Source organism: Canis lupus, chromosome 25 (genome assembly GCF_048164855.1).
Source record: "Canis lupus baileyi chromosome 25, mCanLup2.hap1, whole genome shotgun sequence".
Classification (NCBI taxonomy): Eukaryota; Metazoa; Chordata; class Mammalia; order Carnivora; family Canidae; genus Canis; species Canis lupus.
Window position 1 is genome coordinate 46097904 of NC_132862.1, and position 23585 is coordinate 46121488.

Genomic DNA, 23585 nt, shown 5'->3' on the forward strand with positions numbered 1-23585 from the left:
GCTATGTCTCTTTATTTATACTGCTCCACTCAAAGCACATTCAAATATTCCAAGAATAACGGACTACACTCCCAAGCCCTGCCTAATTTCTGTCTTCCATTTGGAAGAGGTATCTGACACCAGTGCCTGTGGGTAACTGAGCCAAAAATGGATGCTGAACTGTTCAGACCCTCCCTTGGGTAAAAGCAGCTTTGTGTCATTAAAAAAAATTGAGAGTCACTGTCTCTAGGTTAGGATGAGGCCAGGTTACATGTTGCGAAGAGGACTAATCAGGATTTTATTTTATTGTTATTTATTTTTTTAATAATAAATTTATTTTTTATTGGTGTTCAATTTGCCAACATACAGAATAACACCCAGTGCTCATCCCGTCGAGTGCCCCCCTCAGTGCCTGCCACCCATTCACCCCCACCCCCCGCCCTCCTCCCATTCCACCACCCCTAGTTCGTTTCCCAGAGTTAGGAGTCTTTTATGTTCTGTCTCCCTTTCTGATATTTCCTACCCATTTATTCTCCCTTCCCCTCTATTCCCTTTCACTATTAGTTATATTCCCCAAATGAATGAGACTAATCAGGATTTTAAATTCTAGGTTAGTCTGGGCCTACTCCAAAATGCAGCTTACTGGCTGTGGAATGGTAAAACACTCAGAAAGGAAAGATCTGGGCATTGGGAAGATTCCAGGAAGAGATTGGTACTGTTAGAGAATGAGAAACAAGACACACACATTTTCTGCCCTTGTAAAAACACAAATAAATGAGTGAGATAATTCAGGTAGTGTTAACTGATATGAAGTAAAAAGAAAAAAAAAAGCTGTGATGAGAGAAAGTTTCCAGGGGAGTGCTCCTCTAGATTGGGTGATCAGAAAACGCCTCACAGAGATCTGAATGACAGGAGAAAGGCATCGCGTGGAGTTCTGGAGTTAGAGGATGCTGGATATAGAGCAAAACACAGATATGAGGACAAGCTTAGATTGTATGAAGAACATAAAGGAAGTCAATGTGCCTGGAAGATGGTGTGAGATGGGGATGAGATCTAAGAGCCAACCTGGGCCCAGAGCATATTTAGCCTATGTAGACCACGGTAAGGAGTTTAGGTTTTTCTCTATGTGAAATATTTGGAAGGTTTTAAGTACGATATACTATACTATTTTTTTAAAGATTTTATTTATTTACTCATGAGAGGCACAGAGAGAGACAGAGACAGAGACAAAGACACAAGCAGCAGGAGAAGCAGGCTCCACGCAGGGAGTCCGACACGGGACTCGATTCCGGGTCCCCAGGATCACACCCCCAGCGGAAGGTGGCGCTAAACCACTGAGCCACCAGGGCTGCCCTAATATACTATACTTTATATACATGTATACCTTATCTCTAATCTTCCCAACAATCTCAAAATGGATATTCTGCTCATTTTATAGAAGAAACTACAAGCAGAGTTAATATGTTGCACAAAGTAAGAGAACTCAGATAGCAGGGACTACCAGATCTATTGTCTACCCTACACCACTTCTATGCCTTGGTATCTGTGCCCCAGTTCCAACTGTTGCTTCACAAGATGATGGATGGGGGAGAAGCAAAAGTCCATAACATTTACAAAAGAGAAGATGAGTTAATGCATCTCTTTCCTGAAGTAGTCAGCTCTGGTAGGATTTTAGAAAACAAAAAAGCTGTTCTTAAGTAACTATTATTGTTAAGATACCCAGGATTGGGACCATAGTAGGTCCTTGAGTATTAAATGTACATCTTGTTAATTGTTGATTTTCCCTAATTTTTATTGTATATTTTTCTAAGCCCTGAGAAAAACAGAATAAAATGCTCCAAGAAAAGGAAGGTTAGGTAAGAAGTAATGCTAATCACTTCTAGAGGATTGTTTTTAGCTAGACCATACTTTTTTGCTCTTCCATGAAAGTGATCATGGTGCTAAAAAGAAAAAAAAGGAAGTCCAGATCTGCTGTCCATTATGACCTCCCTTGCCTGAGGATCATTCCTTTTTGTAAAGATTCAATCTCAATTAGCCAACATGTTGTTAGTTTCAGATGTATTGTTCAATAATTTATCAGTTACATATAACACTCTGAGGATCATTCCTGTATCAAGTCCCATAAGTATATGCATAGACAAATTTATTAGAAAATTGTATTAGAGAATTAAGGTCAAGAGATCAGGAAGGGGCATATTCTCTCTTGATGGAAGTTGAGAGATCTGCCTATGATTTCAGATAAGCCTCAAAGGAATTCCTTGGTATATATGACCTAATTAGGGAGAAAATAACACACTCTCAAGGCCAGGGTTTAGGGCTGTGGTAAATCACTTATGATGTATTCCTTTCCTCTAGATTTATGTGAATTAGGTTAAATTAACAGGAATGGCAAAGTCACAGAAGTGATGTTTAAGAGATATGAATAAAGGAGGATAGGGCTGCAGGAAAGTTTGAGGGATGATATACAAAGCCTTTGGATGTATTTTCTCATTTCTTTTCTATTTTTCTTCATTTGGTTAAGTCTGTCCAATCATGGGTACCTCCAGCCCCACTCAACTTTTATGACTCTGGTCATGAAGTAGGATTATTTAATTTTAGAACTGGAGTTAAGTATCCCTTCAAAGAGGGTAAATAGGAAAGTGGCTGATTCTGTACCATTCCCTGAGATAGGCATCCTCATAATTCTTTCTCTAGCAGGGGATTAGGAAGAGGCTTCTTAAGATTGTAAAACAAATTTGGCAGATGCAGATAAGACAATTGTACAACAGCCTTTCGCTGGTTGCTTGTTTAGTTCACTGAGTCTGGATTATCCAGGCTCTTGAATCCTCACACCAGCTCTAAGGGGTTTCTAAGTCAATCTCATTTACCAAAAGAAAAAAAAAGGCATTTTTAAAATTACTTTTTAAATACTTTATCCCAGGAATTTAGAAAGGTCCAAAGAAATTCCAAAGAATTTCTAGTGAAATTCTCATTAGTTTTCTGCCCTGATTTCTTTCTTTCTTCTTCCTTTCTTCCTTCCTTCCTTTCTTCTTTCTTTTCTCTTTTTCTTTTTCTTTCTTTCTTCTTTCTTTCTTTCTTTCTTTCTTTCTTTCTTTCTTCTTTCTTCTTCTTCTTCCTTTCTTTCTCTTTCTTTCTTCTCTTTCTTTCTTTCTTTCTTTCTTTCTTTCTTTCTTTCTTTCTCTCTTTCTCTCTCTCTTTCTCTTTCTTTCTTTCTTCCATGGGATGCCTAGGTGGCTCAGTAGTTGAGTGTCTGCCTTGGGCTCAGGGTGTGATCCCAGGGTCCTGGGATGGAGTCCTGCATTGGGCTCTCTGTGAATAGCCTGCTTCTCCCTCTTCCTGTGTCTCTCTCTCTGCGTCTCTCATGAATAAATAGATTATGAGTCTCTTACTTAATATAGTCTAATACAATCACTTTTACCACCTTCCCCAAGTGCTAATACCTTCAAACACTTCCAATTATACTTTTAACCTTTCTGACTCTGCTTTACTGTTCTTTTTTAAATTTTTTATTTATTTTATTTTATTATTTTTAAAGATTTTATTTATTTATTCATGAGAGGCACAGAGAGAGAGAAAGAGAGAGAGGCAGAGACACAGGCAGAGGGAGAGCAGACCCCACGCAGGGAGCCCAATGTGGGACTTGATCCCAGGACTCCAAGATCACGCCCTGATCAGAACAGAACCAAGGCAGGTGCTAAACCGCTGAGCCACCCAGGGATCCCCATGTTCTTTCTTTTTATTTTTTATAAGGATTTAATTATTTATTTTAGAGAGAGAGAGTGCACAATTGGGAGGGGTAGAGGAAGAGGGAGAAAGAATCTCTGGGAGACTCCACTCTGAGTGTGGAGCTCAATGCAGGGCTCCATCTCACAATCCTGAGATCACAACCTGAGCAAAAACCAAGAGTCAGATGCTTAACTGACTACTCCACCCAGATGCCCCCCCCCTCTGAAAACATAGACTCTCTAAGCAGGTTCCATTATTTTACAGTGGGAGGGGAAGAAATAAAAACATAAAATGGTCTTCCTTATAAATGCCAATGCAAAAATCATTAGTAAAATACTATCAAATAGAATTCATACATTGAAAAATATAGCATAACAAAGTGGGATTTATTCTAGGAATTCAACCATAGTTCAATATTAGGAATTCCATCAGTCTTAAAGCTTGCATCTTAGTGGGGAAATAATAAGGCATTTCACTAAGATCAAGAATAAGGCAGAGATACAGAATGCCTAGGATCTCTGCTACTATTTAAATTGTACTGGGAGTATTTGCTAATACATTTAAATGAGGGAAAATAGAAGAATAATAGTTGGAAACGAAGAAGTAAAACTATTTCTATTTGTAGATGATATGATGGTACATTTGGAAAGCCCTATTCTCTAAGACTAACTTCAAATATGTCAGTATGGTAGCAGAGTATTAAATTAACTTCCAAGAATTAATAGGCTTGATTTAGCAAATACAATAATTGGTTACTGGACTCCTCCATTAACAGCAGAAACAAAAAAATACTTAGAAATAACAAGTTAACTAGAAACAGAAGGTTTTATGAGAAAACTTTAAATTCAAAGATGCAAAAATAGACAAGCAAATTTAAATATATTTCTTATTATTGGATAGTAACACATTATTCTCCTTGAGTTAATTTATAAATTTAACGTAATGCAATAAAAATGCCCATTGCTTTTTCTTAAAAAGTATTTTTTTCTTTAAAAAAAATCTTTATTGTGAGAGAGATTCACAAGAAGTTGCAAAAATGGTACAGAGAGGTTTACCCAGTTTCCTCCATCAATTGTATTTTACATAATATCAAATTTGGGAAATTGATGTTGACACCATTTTTGGGCATATCTCTATGTCACTTTGTCACATACGTAGATTTGTGTAATTACCACTCCAGTCAAGATAAGGAACTGTTCCCTCACCACAAAGACCTCTCTCCTGCTACCCCCTTGTATTCCTACTCATCCTCCTCCATTAACCTTTAACCATTGGAAATCACTAATTTGTTTCCCATCTCCATAGTTTTGTTACTTTGAAATGCTATATATGGGGTTGATATGATCATGTGATTTTCTTCTTCAGCCTGCTAATATGGTGGATTACATTGACTTTTGAATATTGAACCATCTAAAAGTCTAAAAGTTGGGTCTGTCCCTGGGTTAAAGGTGCACAAGTGGTGAAGTAGGGTGGAATCCCAAGTGGGACAGTATGATCTCAGGATCCCAGGGTCACAAAAAGAATGAGGATGCCTGAGTTCCCAAGCATTGGTGCAGGGAATCTGGCTGGAAGCAGTGAGTCTAGGTGTTGGATTTCCACTTAGTGTTGCCATAGTAAGCCACTGCTGGTCAGATGACTGCTTTCTAGGAGGGCCCAGCAAAAGACAGAAGCAGGGCAAAACCTCCTTCACTCTCCAGGGAGGAATGGCACAGGTTCAAGATGTAGGAGTACACAAAATTTGGAGTCCTGAAACTCAGTCATGTGCCTGAGATAAAAATGCTCGATCACAGGTTGGGTGAATACAGAGTTAGGACAGAAACCAGGTTGATGAGTGACTGACTGCTTTTCTGTGAGGGCTCACTGAAGAGTGAGTAGTGCGAACTTTCAATTCTAGGATGAGATCTCAGGTGGATGACCTGTAATCCTGTCCATTGGTGCTGAAAGGCTTCAGAGAGCAAAACAGCACCATATAGTGCAATTCAGAGCCCTTTACACTGAGCCCAGCTCTCTGGCAACGGAGGCCCATTACCACCAGGATGAGGACACCTGTGAGATCCCTAAAGGACCAGCAGGAACAACTGTTTAGTACCAAGTTGACTTTTTAAAGAAACTGCAAAGCTTCAGCTCTTGGGGAAAACAGTATATAGCAACTGTGGTTTTAAAATTCTTTAGTCTTCCAGTATTATTTTTTTCAGCTATTTTCTTATTTTATCAATTTTTAATTTTAATTTTTATATATGTGTTATATACATATTATTTTTGGTTTCCTTTCATTACATTTTATTTTCTTTTTGTACATATGTAAGTTTTTCTTTCTTTCCTATTTTGGGATCTAGTTTCTATTAACAAGTAGACCAAATACACCTAGGATCTAGTTTTTTGTTTTGTTCTGCTTTGTTTTTTGTTTGATTTTTCTTTTTCCTTTTTCTGGTTTGTTTTGTTCTTTTTCCATTGTTGTTGTTGTTACTGTTGTCTTTTTCTCTTTCTTTCTTCTATTTTTCTAGACATAATAGCAGGATGGAGAAACCCCAAAAGAAAACAGGAGGGAGTACCCACTGCCAGGGATTTAATCAATATGGGTATAAATAAGATGTCAGAACTAGAATTCACAACAATGGTTATAAAGATGTAGCTGGGCTTGATAAAAGCATATAGGAGAGTAAAGAATTCCTTAATGCAGAAATAAAAGTCTCTAATCAGGCCAAAAATAAAAATGCTATTACAGAGATGCTCTAACGGTTAGGATAAAGGAAGCAGAAGAGAGAGTCAGGAATATAGATGACAAAATGATGGAGAATGAAGAATCTGAGAAAAAGAGAGGAAAACAACTACCAGATCATGAAGGCAGGATTTGAGAACTCAGGATTCCATAAAGTGAAATAATATTCAAATAATAGGGGTCCCAGAAGAGAAGGAGGAGAGAAGGAAGAGAGAATGAGTGGGACAGAAGTTTTATTTGAACAAATTATAATGGAGAACTTCCCTAATCTGGGGAAGGAAATAGGCATTCAAATCCAGGAGAGAACCCCCCTCAAAATCAATAAAAATAGATCAACATCGACATATAAGAGTGAAGCTTGCAAATTTCAAAGATGGGGAGAAAACCCTGAAAGCAGCTCAGGACAACAGGTCCTTAACCCACAAGGGTAGAAACAGAAGGTTGGCAGCAGACCTATCCACAGAGATCCAGCGAGACAAAAAGGACTGGCATGATACAGTCAACATGCTAAATGCAAAAAATATGCAGCCAAGAATACTTTATCCAACATGACTGTCATTCAGAATACAGAGTGGATAAAGAGTTTCCAGGACAAACAAGAACTAGAGGAATTTGTGAACACTAAACCAGCCCTACAAGAATTATTGAAGGGGAATTCTTTGAGTGAATAGAGAGCCCAAAAGTAACAAAGACCAGAAAGGAACAGAGATAATCTAGAGAAACAGCAACTTTACAGGTAATACAATGGCACTAACTTCATATCTTTCAATAATTACTCTGGATGTAAATGGATTAAATACTCCAATCAAAAGACATAGGGTATCAGAATGGATAAAAACACAAGACCCATGGTGATGCTGCTTACAAGAGACTCATTTTATAAGATTTTTTATTTTTTTATTCATGAGAGAGACAGAGCGAGAGCGAGAGAGAGACATAGACAGAGACAGAGACACAGGCAGAGGGAGAAGCAAGCTCCATGCAGGGAGCCTGACGTGGGACTTGATCCAGGATCTCCAGGATCACACCCTGGACTGGAGGCAACGCTAAACCGCTGAGCCACCAGGCTGCCCAGAGACCCATTTTGACCCAAAGACACTTCCAGATTGAAAGTGAGGGGGTGGAGAACAATTTATCATGACAATGGACATCCAAAGAAAGCTGGAGTAGCCATCCTTATGTCAGATAAAATAGATTTTAAACCAAAGACTGTAATGAGACATGAAGAAGAACACTATATCATAATAAAAGGGCCTGTCCAACAAGATCTAGTAATTGTAAATATTTATGCCCCTCACTTGGCAGCAGCCAATCATATAAACCAATTAATAACAAAATTAAAGAAACTCATAGGTAATAATGTAATAATAGTAGGGGATTTTAGCACCCTGCTCACAGCAATGGACAGATGATCTAAGCAGAGGATCAACAAGGACACAAGGGCTTTGAATGACATACTGGACAGGACGGACTTAACAGAAGAATTAATACCTATTTTTATGAAACTGTTCAAAATATAGAAATGGAAGGACAACTTCTAAACTCATTCTATGAGGCCAGCATCACCCTTGTCCCAAAACCAGGCTAAGACCCCACCAAAAAGGGGAATATCAGGGACCAATATCCCTGATGAACATGGATGCAAAAATTCTCACCAAGATACTAGCCAAGAGGATCCAACAGTACATTAAAGTATTGTTTACCAGGACCACGTAGGATTTTTCACAGACCTGGATCAAATAATCCTAAATTTTTTATGGAACTAGAAAAGACCCCGAATAGCCAAAGGGATGTTGAAAGAGAAAACCAATGCCAGGGGCATCACAATGCTGGACTTCGAGCTGTATGACAAAGCTGTGATCAAGATGTGCCTATTTCTTGGGCACCATCAAGTGTGGTCCTGGCACAAAAACAGACACATAGATCAATGGAACAGGATAGAGAACCCAGAAATGGACTTCAACTCTATAGGCAACTAATAGTCAACAAAGCAGGAAAGAATATCCAATGGGAAAAGGACAGTCTCTTCCATAAATGATGTTGGGAATATTGGACAGCCACATGCAGAAGTATGAAACTGGACCATTCTCTTACACCACACACAAAGATACACTCAAAATGGATGAAAAGAATGAAACTGGACCATTCTCTTACACCACACACAAAGAGACACTCAAAATGGATGAAAGATCTAAATGTGAGACAGGGAATCATCAAAATCTTAGAGAAGAACACAGGCAACAAACTTTTTGACCTTAGGTGCAGCAACTTCTTGTAAGACACATCTCCAGAGGCAAAGGAAACAAAAGCAAAAATGAACTATTAGGATTTCATTAAGATAAAAAGCTTCAGGGATCCCTGGGTGGCGCAGCGGTTTAGCGCCTGCCTTTGGCCCAGGGCACGATCCTGGAGACCCGGGATCGAATCCCACGTCGGGCTCCCAGTGCATGGAGCCTGCTTCTCCCTCTGCCTGTGTCTCTGCCTCTCTCTCTCTCTCTCTCTCTCTCATTCTCTGTGTCTCAAATAAATAAATTAAAAATATTAAAAAAAAAAAGATAAAAAGCTTCAGCACAGCAAAGGAAAGAGTAGACAAAACCAAAAGAAAACCTACAGAATGGGAGAAGATAATTGCAAATGACTTATCAGTAAAGGGCTAGTACCCAAGATCTGTAAGGAACTTACCAAACTCAACACCCTCCACCCCCCCAAAAAAAAATTCCAGTCAAGAAATGGGCAGAAGAGGGATCCCTGGGTGGCGCAGCGGTTTGGCGCCTGCCTTTGGCCCAGGGTGCGATCCTGGAGACCCGGGATCGAATCCCACGTCGGGCTCCCGGTGCATGGAGCCTGCTTCTCCCTCTGCCTGTGTCTCTGCCTTTCTCTCTCTCTCTCTCTCTCTCTCTCTCACTCTCACTGTGTGCCTATCATAAAGAAAAAAAAAAAAAGAAATGGGCAGAAGACATGAATAGATATTTCTCCAATGAAGACCTACACATGGCCAACAAGCACATGAAAAACTGCTCCACATCACTTAGCATCAGGGAAATACAAATTAAAACTGCAATCAGATGCCAGTTCATACTGCTGAGAATGGCTAAAATTAACAAGACAAGAAACAACAAATGTTGAGGAGAATGTGGAGAAAGGGGAACCCTCTTGCACTGTTGGTGGGAATGCAAACTGGTGCAGCCACTCTGGAAAATAGTATGGAAGTTTCTCAAAAGATTAAAAATAGAGCTACCCTATGACCCAACAATTGCACTATAGGTATTTTTTCCAAAGGATACAGCATAGTGATTGGAAGGGGCACTGCATCTCAATGTTTGTAGCAGCAATATCTACAATGGCCAAAGTATGGAAAGGGCCCAGTTGTTCATGGAGAGATGACTGGATAAAGAAGAACTGGTGTATATAAACACAAAGGAATATGACTCAGCCATCCAAAAGAATGAAATCTTGCTATTTGCAAGGATGTGGATGCAACTAGAGGGTGTTATGCTAAGCAAAATAAGTCAGAGAAAGACACCTAACTTCTGATCTCATTCATGTGGAATTTAAGGAACAAAACAGATGAACATAGGGGAAGGGAAGGAAAAATAAAATAAGATAAAAACAGAGAGGGGAAAAAAAAACAGAGAGGGAAGTAAACCATAAGAGATTCTTAATTCTAGGGAACAAACTGAGGGGTGGTTGGTGGGGGGATTGGGTAACTGGGTGATGGGCATTAAGCAGGTCACTTGATGAAATGAGCACTGGGTGTTATATGCAACTGATGAATCACTGAATTCTACCTCTGAAACCTATAAAAATTCTGGATATAATCTAGATATTCTTCAACATATGGATCATTAAACAAATTGTGGTACCATGGAATACTACTCAGCAATAAAAAGGAACAAAGTGTTGATATACTCAATAATCTGGATATGTCTTCAGAGAATTACTGTGTGAAAAAAGAACTATTCCAAAGTTTACATACTGTGTGATTCCAAATACATGACAAAGTAGTGAAAAGGGGAACAGATGAGTAATACCAGATGAGGAGAAGGCAGGGCAGGAAGGAATTAGGTGTGGGTATAAAAGTGCAACATGAGGAATTTTTAAAAAGATTTTATTTATTTATTCATGAGAGAGAGAGAGGCAGAGACACAGGCAGAAGGAGAAGCAGGCTCCCTGCAGGGAGCCCGATGTGGGACTCAATCCCAGCACCCCAGAATCATGCCCTGAGCCGAAAGCAGATGCTCAACCACTGAGCCACCCAGGTGTCCCAACATGAGGGATTCTTGTGTTGATGGAAACATCCTGTACTGACATTGACTGCATGGGTGTCAATACTGTGGTTTTGATGTATGCCATAGTTTTACAGGATGAGAAAAGTGAAATTTCTCTGCTGTATTTCTACATGTACTGTGACTCTACAATTATCTCAAAATATAACATTTAATAATAAAAAACCCAAATGAATAATATTATGGCTTGGATTCTCTACAGGTAAAAAAGAGTTAATATAAAGGACAAGTTGGGATAATTGGCAACATTTAAATATTTACTGTATACATTAGAAAATTGTATTGTATCAATATTAAATTTCCAGATTTTGACAATTGCCCTTGCTTTATGTAAGAAAATTTCTTTGATCTTAGGAAATACTTTGGATTATCTAGGGGTGGTGAATCTTGATATGCAATTTCCTCTCAAATAGTTCAGCAAACAAAACAACACTGATGTAAAATATATACAGGGTGTGTGTGTGTGCGTGTGTGTACACAAGAGGGAAAAGCAACTGTACTGCAATGTTAATACTAAGTAAAGAGTATATGGGGTATTGTAATATTTTTGTAACTTCTCTGTTTATTTTCCAAATATAAAATATTTGATTTAAAGAGTCCTCCATTAAGGCAATAAATTGCCAGAGGATACAGAATAATTTAGGAAAGGTAATAGATGCTAACCAGTACTGTTTTAGTTCCACCCTGTCATCCATGCCAGGAAATTGAAACTTAAGAGTTCTGTTGACAGCTTCAATTTATCTCCACTCACTTCTTCTTAAGAGAATATGTTTGTTTACCCAAAGGAATTCTATGAGAGAGATTCAATCTATATACCTGAAAAGCAAATGTATAATTTGTTTTAGGAACCATGCAAAATAAAATAAAATTTAAAATAAAAAAGCACATCTTGATAAAATGCAGAGGAAAATAGACAAGTTGTGGAGAGAAAAAGAGCAAACCGGTCACCTGAAAATAGATGTGTTTGTGGACAAATGAGCTATGGAAAGAACTACCAATTATGTACTTTATTAGTCATTGATTTTTTTCCTTTTTCTTTTTTTAAAAAATTTATTCATGAGACACACACAGAGAGAGAGAGAGAGAGAGAGAGAGAGAGAGAGAGAGGCAGAGACACAGGCAGAGGGAGAAGCAAGCTCCATGCAGGGAGCCTGAAGTGGGACTGGATCCCGGATCTCCAGGATCAGACCCTGGGTTGAAGGCGGCGCTAAACTGCTGAGCCACCTGGGCTGCCCATTTTTCCTTTTTCTTAAAACACCACTTGCCCCTATCCCATGCAAAAAGTCCGTCCTTTTCCTAGAACAAAAATTAGCATCAGGTTCTATAAATTGTTCATCATTTTTGACAATTAACTTTTCTCTAAGGAGAATAACTAGATAATCCCATAAAGTCAGCCAAGCTTCTTCCTCTCTGACCAAATTTTTAGGCAGAATTTCAATTTTAGCACTTAGGTGTGGCTTTTTGTCTTGCACTTTAAATTAAAAAGGGAAAAGAGAACGAAATCCATTAGCAATTTTCAGTGACACTGTGCAAGCTACAGAAAATACTTCTCAGGGCCCAAACTTTATTTTGAAACCATTATTACTCAGGTTCAATTTAAACTCTTTCTTGCAGTATTTACCCCAAAGATACAGATGTGGTGAAACACGGGGACACCTGCACCCCAAAGTTCATTGCAGCAATGTCCACAATAGCCAAACTGTGGAAGAAGCCTCCATGTCCTTCCACAGATGAATAGATAAAAAGACGTGGTCTATGTATACAATGGAATATTACTCAGCCATCAGAAGAGATGAATACCCATCATTTGCTTCAAAATGGATAGAACTGGAAGGTATTATGCTGAGTGAAGTAAGTCAGTGGGAGAAGGTCAATCATATGGTTTCACTCATACGGGGAATATAAGAAATAGTGAAAGAGATTATAAGGGAAGGAGAGTAACTAAGTGGGAAAAATTAGAGGGAGACAAACCACGAGAGACTCCTAACTCTGGGAAACAAACAAAGGGTTGTGGAAGGTGAGGTGGGTGGGGGATGGGGTAATGGGTGATGGGCACTGAGGAGAGCACTTGATGGGATGAGCCCTGGGTGTTATATTATACGTTGGCAAATCAAACTTCAATAAAAAAAAATGAAAAAAAAAAAAACCCTCTTTCTTGCCTAGTTTTGAGAAATGTCAACCAGTGCGTTCAAAGAGCACCATCTTGTTAGATCTCACCACCCTAAGTTCTAAGGAGGAGTAAATAGTTGACTTCTTTCCCCCTTTTCCCACTGTCCCATGTCTGTCCTCTGCTGGCTCCTCAGAGTGGCAGCAGGACACAGCACAAAGACGTCGTCCTGGGCGCCACATCTCAGTGAACCTACAGCCATTGAGTTCACGATGCACGATTTTGTGATAATGAAAGACAAAATGTGACAAACGACTGTAAGGCGCATCCTAATTACCAGGATCCTAAAGTGTCAAAAAAAAAAAAAAAAGACCCCTGTATTCTTGGACTTTCAGGCAAAGGGCAAGGACCGCAAGGACCGCAAGCACAGCACAGATCTTTATTTATTTTTTATTTTTTTATTTTTATAAATTTATTTTTTATTGGTGTTCAATTTGCCAGCATACAGAATAACACCCAGTGCTCATCCCGTCAAGTGCCCCCCTCAGCGCCCATCACCCAGTCCCCCCACCCCCGCCCTCCTCCCCTTCCACCACCCCTAGTTCATTTCCCAGAGTTAGGAGTCTTTATGTTCTGTCTCCCTTTCTGATATTTCCCACACATTTCTCCTCCCTTCCCCTCTATTCCCTTTCACTATTATCTATATTCCCCAAATGAATGAGACCATATAATGTTTGTCCTTCTCCGACTGACTTACTTCACTCAGCATAATACCCTCCAGGTCCATCCACGTCGAAGCAAATGGTGGGTATTGGTCGTTTCTAATGGCTGAGGAATATCCCATTGTATACATAAACCACATCCTCTTTATCCATCATCTTTCGATGGACACCGAGGCTCCTTCCACAGTCTGGCTGTTGTGGCCATTGCTGCTAGAAACATCGGGGGGCAGGTGTCCCGGCGTTTCACTGCATCTGCATCTCTGGGGTAAATCCCCAGCAGGGCAACCGCTGGGTCGCAGGGCAGGTCTATCTCTAGCTCTTCGAGGACCCTCAGCTTCCCAGAGTGGCTGCCCCAGGTCACGGTCCCACCAACAGCAGCACATCTTCCCAAGGGCACACGTGTGGCTCCCGGGGTCGCCTCAGCAGCCCCCCAGGACGGCGGTCGCCGGGTCCCCGAGCCCCCGGGGAGGGCGGGGCGTCCCGGGCGCGACGTGCCCCACACGCGGAGGCCGCCTGCGCAGCCCGCCTCTCGCTGAGTTTCGCTTTCGGTTCTGCGGGAAACGAAAGCTGCGCGGCCGCAGGGGGCGGGGCGGGGCGGGGCGGGCGGGGGCGCGGGCGCGGGCTCGAGCTGCGCCGGGAACGCAGGGCGCCGTCCGGCCGTGCGCTCCCAGCGGCGTCTTGGCGAGCTCGCTGCAGGCAAGAGCAGAGAAGGCTTTTTCGAGGCTCCCTAGCATCGAACTTCGCAGCGGACGTTTGGCTGTCTCGTGGAACTTGAGGCAAGTTGGGCGCTAAATTCTCATCCAGACAAGTCGTTAAAATTGTTCTGTAATTTGCCTTTTCCCTCTCAACAGTATACGATGGACCTCTTTTCATAGCAAAACATAGATACATCAACCTCATTTAGAAAAATTGGTACATGATACTTATTTAAACAATTCATAGACATTAGGTTGTTTCCAGTTTTTATTGGTATAGATGATGCAGCAGTGGATATCATTTTATGTACACATTCATGTGAATATACAAATATATTTGTGAAAAATTCCTAGAGGTGGAATTGCTCAGTCAGCGGGTGTATATATTGAGAAATTTGAAAGATTTTGTCAAAATGTGCAAATCAGAGTATTTTAATCTTGATCTTCCTCCAACCTCTTTGCCTTTTTTTTCCTGGAAGAGAACTAAATTTAGATCTATTGAAACATAAAACTTCATTCCATAACTCTTGAAAATATGGGTTTCAGAGTGTTGGAAAATTAAAGCAGTAGCTTTAACTGCATATTTTATAGCAGTGAGGTAGTTATACTTTGAAATTACTCCAGAAAAACAAAGCAGTTATTTTCTTAGTATTTTATTTAAAATTTTTAGAGGGGGGAAGGGGCATTGGAAGAGAGAGAGAAAATCTTAAGCGGGCTCCACCCTGAGTGCAGAGCCCAAGGGGGGGGGGGGCTCAATCTCAGGACCCTGCAATCCTGACCTGAGCCAAGATCAAGACTCAGAGGCTTAACCAACTGAGCCACCTGGGTGCCCCTTAAATAAGACAAATGTTTAAAAACATTTCTTTATAGTGTTATGTGGTGGCAGAGTGAGGTGGGGAGGAGGTTTAGATCTAGATACCTAGGCTATCTAATGTGTTCATAGGAACAAAATAAGTAGGAGGGAGTAGGAGAGCAGTTCCATCTTGATTTATGGAGCACTATCAAAGAACTTTAAAAAAAGTTTTTTTTTTTCCTTTTTTCACTATTAATAATGTTGTGCTTTTGGCACTTTTACACAATGATGGGCTTGCAAAGGGGAAATACTTAACATGTACACAGCCTCAAAGAAGATAAATCCTAATGCCTTCCACATGAGTTGATTCTTTTGGAGAGAGTAGTCTCAAGATTCATTCCGTCTTATTTGGGATTTCATCTGGTGTGCTCTAAGCGGTGTACACAGCACATCACCACTACTCAAGAAGCAAAACACATGATTAAGGATAAGGCCTAAATTTGTTGTTGCCATGATGATTTGGATTTGGAAGACTGTGATATGGTTTGTATCATGTCATAGGCATGTTAATTTTGTTCCTTTTAGGCCATTTAAAGACAGTCAGTTTTCCTGACTGGAGAGCCTAGTTGTGGTGAAGAGCCCAGCCCAGGTAGAGACCCAGACCACTCAGTTTTCCTGCATCACATTTTTTTGATGTTTCTTGGAAGACTGATTGATTCTGTGGCCACAGTGATGGTGGACTTAGACCTGCTTCTATCATTCACATCTCCTACTTATTTTAAGGATAAAAATTTGAGGGAGGTTGGGGGCCAAATTAGTTTAGTTCTTTGAAACCAAAAAGCATTTAAAAAATAATGGACTGTATTTAGAGCAATTTGAGGTTCACAGCAAAGTTGAACAAAGTTGGGAGGTACAGAGTTCCCACAGATCATTCCCTCCCTCTGCCACATCGAGACCATTATTAACACCTGGCACCAGAGTGATACATTTGCTGCAATTAATGAGCCTACGGTGACACCATCATTATCACCAAAAGTTCATACTTTACAACATGGTTCACTCTTGGTGTCATATGGGTTTTGACAAATGTATAATGACGAGTATCTACCATTATAGTATCATACAGAATAATTTCACTGCCCTAAAAATCCTATGTTGGAGCAAACTTTTTGAGTCAGGGCTTGAGTTTAAAAATTCAGTTTCCTTGAAATAAAACCATCTTTTTTTCTCTGGTTGATGCTTCTTGCCACCTTCTTAGTTCAACCGCATGTTCTCTGATCACTCTGCCTTTCTCCAACCTTCTTAGACCTCTAGGTTTCATTTTCCTTCCTTTTGTAGCCACACCTACCTGTTTCCCCTCTATGATCAGCTCTGACGATTGCCCTTTTGGAATCTGACCTGCCAGCTTACCCAAATGATACTCTTCACTGGGTTTTACTGCTATATTGGGCTGACATAAATAGTTTTGAGGGCTTAGTGGAGTATAGAACAATGTCTCTGGAAAACACAGGCTGGTCCTGTTCTACTCTGTTTCATCAGATTTCCCTCAGTGTGGTCTTAGAATCCTATTTCTTGCTCAAGGAATTGCCAGCTGCCATCATTTCTTTCTTAGTTTAAACCCTTCAGGATGAGCCTTATAAGACTATGAGACTATTTTTTATTTATTTAATTTATTAAGGGACTATTTATTTTTTAATATTTTTTATTTTTTTAAAAGATTTTATTTATTCACGAGACACACACACACAGACACAGAGGCAGAGACACAGGCAGAGGGGGAAGCAGGCTCCCTGTGGGGAGCCCAATGCGGAATTTGATCCCAGGACTTCGGGGCTACATCCTGAGCTGGAGGCAGATGCTCAACCATTGAGCCACCTAGGCGTCCCTTTAATTTTTTTTTTGTTTTGAGTAATCTCTGCACCCAACATGAGGCTTGAATTTACAACCCCAAGGTCAGGAGTCCCATGCTCTACTGACTGAGCCAGCCAGGTGAAGAGACTATTAAGACTGCTTATGACTGTTGAAAATAAATGCCAAGTAAAAGAGGTCATAATCTGGGTCATTTAACTTGATTTATTAATATATGCCAATTATATGTTTAGGTGTTTTCCAATTTCAGATTTTCACGTTTGCTTTACATTTTGTAAAAGAATTAAGAAAAAGAAATTCTAACAATTCTTCTCATTCTTAACTTGTTAATTTTTTGGAATTTGGAATAGGAACACTATTGCCAAAAAGTTCCTTTAAGAGATATTAAATCTGTCCCCTAAATGAATTATTGCTTATTTTAAAATTGCATATTAATTAATTACAAGAAGTTTGGAAATTAAGAGAAATAATTTTTTAAAAATGATTTGTAATCCCACCAGTGAGAATCACTTTTAATGACATTTTTGGCATATTTCATCCAGGCTTTCCTCTCTCTCTTAGTTCTATTTATGTTTAAAAAATTAAGTTAATACCATGTGATTTTTTTAATAATTTCTTTTTTATTCAGTGAAATATTAGTCATTTTCCCATCTTTCTTAGTCTAAAATGATTTTAATGTCACTATAGTATTTCATTTTATTAGTGTGTCATAATTTACTTAACTTTTATTGTTGAATTTTTTTTTTCTTTTGGCCAATGTAAGTAGTGCTTTAGCTCTTAGATTTGAAAGCATCCTTTTATTTTTTTTGTCAGTTGACAACAACAAAAAAATCCCCCTTTGAAATATCATCTAATGTTAATTAAGGAGGAACAAAAAGATATTTAAAAGAACAGACAAAATGGTAATAGAGTGATTTCACTCTCCTAAATGCTGCTTTTCCTCATCAGTGTTTCATTTTATTTGTAAAACGCGTAAGGAAAATAGGCCATAAAAATGAATCTCTTAAATAGATCTTTATATGTATCTCTGATTATTTTTTATTTATTAAGTTTTTATTTTAATTCCAGTATAATTGACATAGTGTTTTATATTACTTTCAGGTGTACAATATAGTGATTCAGTAATTCCATACATCATCCACTGCTCATCACAAACAAGTGCACTCCTTAATCCCCATCACCTATTCCACCCATCAACTATTTTCTTAATCAGTATTAATTGGTACTCTTTCAGCTACAAGTAACAGGAAGCTTTTCCTTTCTTCCTTTTATTTTTTTAAGAGTTTATTTATATATGTTCATGAGAGACAGAGAAAGGCAGAGATATAGGCGGAGGGAGAAGCAGGCTCCCCGCAGGAAGTCTGATGTAGGTCTCAGTCCTGGGACTCTGGGATCACGTCCAGAGCCAAAAGCAGACGCTCAACCACTGAGCCACCCCGGTGCCCCAGAAAGCTTTTTCAAAGTAATTTTATTTTATTTTTAAAGTTTTTGTTTATTTATTCATGAGAGACAGAGGCAGAACATAGGCCAAGAGAGAAGCACACTCCAGGGAGCCCGATGTGGAACTCTATCCCAAGACTACAGGATTATTCTCTGGGCTGAAGGCAACCACTGAGCTGCCCAGGCTTCCCGCAAAGCAATTTTAAAAACAGCTGAGGAGGGGCACCTGGTGGCTGAGTCAGTTAAGTGTTTGCCTTCAGCTCAAATCATGACCCTGGGGTCCTGAGATCGAGTCCTGGGTCAGGCTCCTTGCTCAGTGGGGAGTCTGCTGCTTCTTCTCCCTTTGGCCCTCCCCCTGCTTGTGTTGAAGTGTTCTTTCTCTCAAATGAATGAATTAATGAATGAATTAATGAATGAATAAAATGTTAACAAAACAAAAACCAAATCAGCAGAGAGCCTGAGTGGAGAAATTTGGTGGGGGGGCAGCTTGAGGGCTTCTCTTGGCCTCAGAATTCTGTCTCAGATTCTTTCCCATCTCTTGGTTCTGTTTCCTGTTAGTGGCTCTTCTTTGGCTGGTGGATTTTCTTTCTTTTGTAGGAAGGATGATCTGATTTATGTTTTCCCAGCTCAGAATGCCATCTGACAAGTCTAAGGGTTGATGATGATCAGCTCTGATTAGATCACATGACCATTGCTAAAACAGCCACTCAGGACACCATGAGGGCAGACCTGGATCATATTTGAGCCAGAGAGTGGGTGTGAGCAGTTGGGATGAGCTCTACCTAATCATCAAAGTATGAAAATGGAGATATTTTTTATTTTTATTTTTATTTTTTTATATGATAAATGTATTTTTTATTGGTGTTCAGTTTGCCCACATACAGAATAACACCCAGTGCTCATCCCCTCAAGTGCCCCCCTCAGTGCCCATCACCCATTCACCCCCACCCCCCACCCTCCTCCCCTTCCACCACCCCTAGTTCGTTTCCCAGAGTTAGGAGTCTTTATGTTCTGTCTCCCTTTTGGATATTTCCCACACATTTCTTCTCCCTTCCCTTATATTCCTTTTCACTATTATTTATATTCCCCAAATGAATGAGAACATATAATGTTTGTCCTTCTCCGATTGACTTACTTCACTCAGCATAATACCCTCCAGTTCCATCCACGTTGAAGCAAATGGTGGGTATTTGTCGTTTCTAATGGCTGAGGAATATTCCATTGTATACATAAACCACATCTTCTTTATCCATTCATCTTTTTTTTTTTTAAAAGAAAAGGTGATTTTGCTACCTAAAGGCGGGGCAGTGGGCTGGCAGAAATGACAGGTGTTGACTGATCATTGTTGAGGTTGTAATACATGTTGCCAAATTTGTGTCAAGGCTGGCTGTAGCAGCTTTTACTCCCAATGGCAGAGTGTGGAATACTTGTAAAATGGGTAAGTATGGAAAGTTGGTTGGTACCGCTAGACCTGCATCCAAAAGCTTTGTATCTTCCATATCTTTACAAATAAGCAACATGAGGTTTTCACTAATGACTTCCTTAAATGCAAGTAAAACAACCAGGAAATCATGCACTTTTAGAGAAACTAACACAGAACAATTTTCATGTAACTAATTAAAAGGTTGTCATCTGGCATTGAATCCTGTATGTCACTGGTCAACCCTTGACATCCTAAGCTTCTTTAGTACTTGCTGTCTAGAACATTTTCTAAAGCTTTAAGGCATATGTACATAGCCAGAAATCTTGTCGAACTGCAGATTCAATTCCATAGGCCTGAGTGGGGACTAACAAATGCTTTTTAATAGACTGCCAGAAAATGCTGATGTTGCTGGTCCGGAGACCTGCTTTTCTTTTCTCTTTAAAAAAATTTTAATTTAAATTCAATTTAGGGGAATCCCTGGGTGGCTTGGCAGTTTGGTGCCTGCCTTCGGCCCAGGGCGTGATCCTGGAGTCCCACATTGGGCTCCCTGCATGGAGCCTGCTTCTCCCTTTGCCTGTGTTTCTGTCTCTCTCTCTCTCTCTCTCTCTCTCTCTGTCTCTCATGAATAAATAGATAAATAAAAAATCTTTAAAAAATGAATTCAATTTAGTTAACAAATACTATATAATTAGTTTCAGTGGTAGAGGTTAGTGATTCATCAGTTGCTTATAACATCCAATGTTCATTACATTAAGTGCCCTCCTAATGCCTATGACCCAATTACCCCATCCTCCCCCACCTCCCCTCCAGCAGCCCTCAGTTTGTTTCCTATAGTTAAGAGTCTCTCATGTTTTTTTTCCCTTTCTGTTTTTATCTTATTTTTCCTTCCCTTCCCCAATGTTCATTTGTTCTATTTCTTAAATTCCACATATGAGTGAAATCAGATGGTATTTGTCTTTCTCTGACTGACTTATTTTGCTTAGCATAATACCCTCTAGTTCTATCCATGTTGATGTAAATGGTAAGTATTCATTTTTAGTGGCTGAGTAATATTCCATTATATATCTATATATCTATTTCTATTTCTATTTCTATATCATCTATCTCACTTCTTCTTTTTCCAGTCATCTGTTGATGGATATTTCAGCTCTTCCCATAGTTTGGCCATTGTAGACATTGTTGCTATAAACATTGTGGTGCATATGCACCTTCAAATCAATGTTTGTATCCTTTGGATAAATACCCAGTAGTACAATTGCTGGGTCAGAGGGTAGCTCTATTTTTAACTTTTTGAGGAACCTCCACACTGTTTTTCCAGAGTGGCTGCACCAGTTTGCATTCTCACCAACAGTGTAAGACGGTTCCCCTTCACATCCTTACCAACATCTGTTGTTTCCAGAGTTGTTCACTTTAGCTGTTCTGAGAGGCCTGAGGGGTATCTCACTGTGGTTTTGATATGTATTTCTCTGATGGGAAGTGATACGGAGCATTTTTCATGTGTCTGTTGGCCATGTGTAGGTCTGCTCTGGAGAAATATCTGTCCAGGTCTTCTGCCCATTTCTTGACTGTAATTTTTGTTTTTTGGGTGTTGAGTTTGATAAGTTCTTTATAGATTTTGGATACTAGCCCTTTGTCTGATTTGTCACTTGCAAATATCTTCTCCCATTCTGTAGGTTGCCTTTTAGTTTTTTCACCTGTTTCCTTTGTTGTGCTGAAGCTTTTTATCTTGACGAAGTCCCAATAGTTCATTTTTCCTTTTGTTTTTCTTGCCTTTAGACACATCTTCCAAAAAGTTGCTGCAGCTGAGGTCAAAAAGGTTGTTTCCTGTGTTCTCCTGTACGATTTTGATGGATTTCTATTTTACATTTAGATCTTTCATCCATTTTAAGTTTATTTTTGTGTATGGTGTAAGAAAGTGGTCCAGTTTCATTCTTCTGCATGTTGCCGTCCACTTTTCCCAACACCATTAGTTGAAGAGACTTTTTTTCCATTGGACATTCTTTCCTTCTCTGTTGAATATTACTTGACTATAGAGTTGAGGGTCCATTTCTGGGTTCTCTATTCTGTTTCATTGATCTATGTGTATGTGTTTGTGCCAGTACCACACTGTCTTGATGACCACAGCCTTGTAAAGTAGCTATATTATGATATGATATGATGTGATATGAGAACATTGTGATACCCAGGTTTGGTATTCTTTCTCACCATCGCTCTGGCTATTTGGAATCTTTTCTGGTTCTAAACAAATCTTAAGATTATTTGTGAAGGAAGCTCATGGTATTTTTTTTAAAGATTTATTTATTTATTTATTTATTTATTTATTTATTTATGATAGACATAGAGAGAGAGAGAGAGGCAGAGACACAGGAGGAGGGAGAAGCAGGCTCCATGCTGGGAGCCCGATGCAGGACTCGATCCTGGGACTCCAGGATCGCGCCCTGGGCCAAAGGCAGGCGCTAAACCGCTGAAGCTCATGGTATTTTGATAGGGATTGCATTGAATGTGTAAATTGCTCTGGGTAGCATAGACATTTTCACAATATTTATTCTTCCAATCCGTGAGCATAAAGTGTTTTCCATTTCTTTGTATCTTCAATTTATTTCATAAGCTTTTTGTAGTTTTTAGAGTATAGATCCTTTACCTCTTTGGTTAGGTTTATTCCTGGGTGTCTTACAGATTTTGGCACAATTGAAAATGGGATCGATTCCTTAATTTCTCTTTCTTTAGCCTCATTGTTAGTGTACAGAAATGCAATTGATTTCTGTGCTTTGATTTTATATCCTGCCACATTGCTGAATTGCTGTAAGAGTTCTAGCAATTTTAGGGTAGAGTCTTTTGGGTTCTCCATACACAGCATCTTGTCACCTCTGAAGAGTCAGAGTTTAACTTCTTCTTTGCCATTTGGACATACCGTTTATTGCTTTTTGTTGTCTGACGCTGAGGAAGGACTTCTAGTACTATGTTGAACAACAGTGGTGAGAGTGCACATCCCTGTTGTGTTCCTGACCTTAGGGAAAAAGGTCTCAGTTTTTCCCTATTGAGAATGATACTCGCTGTGGGCTTTTCATATGGCTTTTAAGGTATTGAGGTATGTTCTCTCTATCCCTACACTTTGAAGAGTTTTTCATCAGGAATGGATGCTATATTTGTCAAATGCTTTTTCTGCATCGAGAGGATTATATGGTTCTTGTCTTCTATTAATGTGATCTATCATATTGATTGATTTGTGAATTTTGAACCACTTTTGCAATCCAGAAATAAATCCCACTTGGTCTTGGTGAATAATCCTTTTAATGTACTGTTGGATCCTATTGGCTAATATCTTGGTGAGTATATATATATATTTTTTTAATAATAAATTTATTTTTTTATTGGTGTTCAGTTTGTCAACATACAGAATAACACCCAGTGCTCATTCCGTCAAGTGCCCCCCTCAGTGCCCGTCACCCATTCACCCCCACCCCCCACCTCCTCCCCATCCACCACCCCTAGTTTGTTTCCCAGAGTTAGGAGTCTTTATGTTCTGTCTTCCTTTCTGATATTTCCTACCCATTTCTTCTCCCTTCCCTTCTATTCCCTTTCACTATTATTTATATTCCCCAAATGAATGAGACCATATAATGTTTGTCCTTCTCCGATTGACTTATTTCACTCAGCATAATACCCCCCAGTTCCATCCACGTTGAAGCAAATGGTGGGTATTTGTCATTTCTAATGGCTGAGTAGTATTCCATTGTATACATAAACCACATCTTCTTTATCCATTTTTCTTTCGATGGACACCGAGGCTCCTTCCAGTTTGGTTATTGTGGACATTGCTGCTATG

The 23585-nt window shown here is 39.5% G+C and overlaps 1 protein-coding gene across 8 annotated transcripts in view; it reads left to right on the forward strand.

The window, feature by feature from the left end:
* Nucleotides 1-14150: 14150 nt before the first annotated feature.
* The window catches only part of USP18 (ubiquitin specific peptidase 18), a 75750-nt gene continuing 66315 nt past the window's right edge, over nt 14151-23585 (forward strand). For 4 of the 8 annotated variants that reach the window (XM_072799714.1, XM_072799717.1, XM_072799716.1 and 1 more), the window contains exon 1: nt 14151-14315. The gene's annotated coding sequence lies outside the window, so the exon portion shown is untranslated. The remainder of the gene's footprint in view (nt 14316-23585) is intronic. The other 4 variants (XM_072799722.1, XM_072799720.1, XM_072799721.1 and 1 more) reach the window with 3 other exon arrangements.